The sequence below is a fragment of the Rana temporaria genome, chromosome 7, assembly GCF_905171775.1.
Source record: "Rana temporaria chromosome 7, aRanTem1.1, whole genome shotgun sequence".
Lineage (NCBI taxonomy): Eukaryota > Metazoa > Chordata > Amphibia > Anura > Ranidae > Rana > Rana temporaria.
Genome location: NC_053495.1, coordinates 151,472,604 through 151,476,988, shown reverse-complemented (window position 1 = coordinate 151,476,988; position 4,385 = coordinate 151,472,604). Strand labels below are relative to the sequence as shown.

General features: G+C 36.2%; 1 protein-coding gene across 1 annotated transcript in view; it reads right to left on the bottom strand.

The window, feature by feature from the left end:
• LMX1A (LIM homeobox transcription factor 1 alpha) overlaps positions 1-3,483 on the bottom strand; it is a 142,970-nt gene extending 139,487 nt beyond the window's left edge. Inside the window, exon 1 of the mRNA XM_040360153.1 lies at positions 2,897-3,483. The gene's annotated coding sequence lies outside the window, so the exon portion shown is untranslated. The remainder of the gene's footprint in view (positions 1-2,896) is intronic.
• Positions 3,484-4,385: the final 902 nt, after the last annotated feature.

Sequence of the window (4,385 nt, the reverse complement as noted above, 5' to 3'; positions counted from 1 at the left end):
CCTGTACAGAGCAATGAAAATGTCATTATACCAATACAACCAAGACATGTGGATGGATTGTCTGTTCTGGATAGTGATACAAATATTGAAAATGCTTCTTTATTTCAAAATAAAAATATATAATTTATCGGCGTCTTTCATTTATACAAATATCTATATAACAATACTTGGTAATCAATTAGGTAATCTCGTGTATACAAATTGCAGGCGGTGTGTGATTTAGCAGTACATGGATAGTAATTTAATAAATTGGCATTTCCATCATTTTTTACACATCGGTATTTTATGTACAAGAAAAGTTCTGGGTCTCCAATGTATACAGAAGATCGTTACATATACTCGGGGGTCTATTTAACAACGTTTACCCAAGGGTCACTTATATTCACTTTTCAAACGTGTGAATTTTGGGTGAAAGTGGTGTCAGTCTTGGTTGGGAACACTCGACATTTTAGATTATGTAAAATAGAAAATCCCTTATTTAAAAGGACATCGCTGCAAAGATAATATTTTTCCATGGTACAATAAAATAGCATTGTAACCAAATGTAAATAAAACGTGTTCGAAAAATAAATAAATACAAAAAAGCAGGCAATTAATTGAAAGGCAGGTAAATCCAGGACAACGCGAAATAGATGCCTTAATGCATAGAAAAAAAAGACTTGAGCAATTAAAACTGAAAATGAGCACAACATTGTAGTTTTTATGTTTATAGCAATTCATTCGAATTCATTCATAAAAAGTAAAAATGAAAGTTGATAATTAATTGGTTGCTATAGAAAACAACTCCAGTTTTGTGCTCATTTTTTCCTCTAGTTTTGATGAATCAAATCAACTCAAAGAGCAAAAGGAAAAATAGATGACAGACAGAAGATAGATGGCAGACAGGTAGAGAGATCGATAGATAAACAGAGGCCGTGTAAACAAAAGATAGAAAAGAAAAAGAAATCCAAAAAGTGGTGGGGAGAACTATATGATAATAGATAGATAGATAGATAGATAGATAGATAGATAGATAGATAGATAGATAGATAGATAGATAGATAGATAGGTAGATAGATATAAATACTGAATCAGTCCAAAGGGCAAAGTCATAAAAATATGAAAGAGAAAAAAAGAAGAAATACAAAAAAGACAGAAGATAAATAGATAGATGGGAGGATAGATAGATAGATAGATAGATAGATAGATAGATAGATAGATAGATAGATAGATAGATAGATAGATAGATATGCTGAATAAGTCCAAAGGGCAAAGAGAAAGAAAGAAAGAAAGAAAGAAAGAAAGAAAGAAAGAAAGAAAGAAAGAAAGAAAGAAAGAAAGAAAGAAAGAAAACCACGAAATGTGTATTTATCATTTCTGTGCTGGCTCTAATTTCTAGAAATAAGAGGGAGGGATACATAGAAGACAGAAAAGATATAGACAGATGGATAGAACGATAGATAGGTAGGTAGATAGAAATACTGAATAAGTCCAAAGGGAAAAGAGATAAATATATGATATATAATAGATAGAGAAAGAAAGAAAGAAAGAAAGAAAGTAAGAAAGAAAGAATGAAAGAATGAAAGAAAGAAAGAAAGAAAGAAAGAAAGAAAGAAAGAAAGAAAGGGAAAAGAGATAAATATATGATATATAATAGAGAAAGAAAGAAAGAAAGAAAGAAAGAAAGAAAGAAAGAAAGAAAGAAAGAAAGAAAGAAAGAAAGAAAGAAAGAATTATAATTTCTGTGCTGGCTCTAATTTCTAGAAATTAAAGGGAGGAATACAAAAAAGACTGAAAATAAATAGATAGATGGATAGATAGATAGATAGATAGATAGATAGATAGATAGATAGATAGATAGATAGATAGATAGATAGATAGATAGATAGAAATACTGAATCAGTCCAAAAGGCAAAGTCATAAATATATGAAAGAGAAACAAAGAAGAAATACAAAAAAGACAGAAGATAAATAGATAGATGGGAGGATAGATATGTAGATAGATAGATAGATAGATAGATAGATAGATAGATAGATAGATAGATAGATAGATAGATAGTCGGCCCAAAGGGCAAATTGATAAATACATGATAGATGACAGAAGAAAGAAAGGAAAAAGAAAGAAAGAAAGAAAGAAAGAAAGAAAGAAAGAAAGAAAGAAAGAAAGAAAGAAAGAAAGAAAGAAAGAAAGAAAGAAAGAAAATAGATAGCTAAAGTTGACCCAAAGGGCAAAGTGATAAATATTTGATAGATGACAAAAGATAGAAGAAAGATATAAGGTAGAAAGATCGATCGATAGATAAATAAATAGATGGATAGATAGATAGATAGATAGATAGATAGATAGATAGATAGATAGATAGATAGATAGATAGAGTCGGCCCAAATGGCAAATTGATAAATACATGACAGATGACGAAAGAAAGAAAGAAAGAAAGAAAGAAAGAAAGAAAGAAAGAAAGAAAGAAAGAAAGAAAGAAAGAAAGAAAGAAAGAAAGAAAGAAAGAAAGAAAGAAAGAAAGAAAATAAATAGCTAAAGTTGGCCCAATGGGCAAAGTGATAAATATTTGATAGATGACAGAAGAAAGATATAAGGTAGAAAGAACGATAGATAGATAGATAGATAGATAGATAGATAGATAGATAGATAGATAGATAGATAGCACGTATATAATAATAAAGTCAGAAGTAGAGAAGGATTATAGCGATTCCAATATTGCCTGTTTATTAAATGACATAAAATGGAATGAATATCGATAGAAAACAATCCCAGCTGATAAATATTGGTGTTAGCTCTCAGGCAGAATGAGATCGGACGGACAGACAGACAGATAAAAGCAATGCATAGGTAGATGTGACAGATAATAAGGTGGGATGTGTGGGATGGTGGCAGAGCATGCATGGGTCGGACACTCACCCAGATGTACGGTCGGTAGGAGCGGAGGAGGTGATCACAGATAGTGATGGATGGGATATAAGGAGCGGACTGTCCTGACACTTGTCTCCTCCTCCTCCTGGCTCCAGGTTAGAGGACAGCCCCCCTCCCCCTCTCTCCTGTCACCTGTCACTCTTCTCTGGCCCCTGCTGGGAGGGGGATCGGGGGGTCCCGGGGACGGAGATCACATCGTCCTATGTGGGATACTTGCTGTGATCGGAGCTCAGTGATCTCTGTGTTCTTCTATCCAGTGACTGCTCTGTCTGTTCCGATGAGTGTGGAGGAGATCCTGGACATCAGATCCTGGACATCAGATCCTGGACATCACCTCCTCTCTCTCTCTCTCTCTATCACAGAAAACTTCCTGATCTTCCTTCCAGTTTTCCTTCTTTCCTCTCCCAGACCCGCCTCTCCCTCTCTCTCCTCTGCCTGGACTACATGACTTCCTCACCGCACACATCACTCCCAGCTTCCCTTCATATCATTGTCAGTGGGAGATTCCACTGATTACACCTTCCAACCCACAGAGCCACACACCTTACCCATCTCATCTACACGCTTTCATTTTACTGGATGATCAATCAAGGTGATCGGTATAACTTCCCTTTCCATACATGTTTACCCCATTTCCATCAGATTCAATTAAACGGAGTTGATCAGCTAGTATGTAATATTATTGATCGTTTTGCATCAATCGGCAGTACTTGGATACTAAATCCATGAACATGGTTATATTTCAATCGATCAGACAGGGGCGGACTGACAACTCATGGGGCCCCCGGGCAATAGAAGATTATGGGGCCCCCGGGCTTAAAGATGGCCACCACGCCAGGAGGCAGTGCAGAGGCGGGGCAGCTAAAATCTCTGGATTTTCACATCAAAAGCATGTCAGTTTCGGACATATCAGGGACAGATGTAAAAAAACACAGATTTTTACATACTGTCCCTGGTTTTACTGAGCCTGGCAACCCTGATGGGGCCCCCTAGTGGCATGGGGCCCTCGGGCAGTGCCCGAGTGACTCAATGGTCAGTCCACCCCTGCGATCAGATTATGAGATCACATGGTGGATACAGATTTCAAATAAAATCAACTTCCCTGTGTGTGGCATGTTGATCAAATAGGTTGTCAACAACAGACTGATTATTTCTATGGGAAGTAGGGATGAGCTTCGAGTTCGAGTCGAACTCATGTTCGACTCGAACATTGCCTGTTCGGCAAACAACGAACAATTAGGGGTGTTTACGGCAAATTCGAAAAGCCGCGGAACACCCTGTTAAAGTCTATGGGAGAAATCTAAAGTGTTAATTTTAAAGGCTAATATGCAATTTATTGTCCTAAAAAGTGTTTGGGGACCTGGGTCCTGTCCCAGGAAACATGTATCAATGCAAAAAAAAGTTTTAAAAACGTCAGTTTTTTCAGGAGCAGTGAATTTAATAATGCTAAAAGTGAAACAATAAACGTGTAATATTA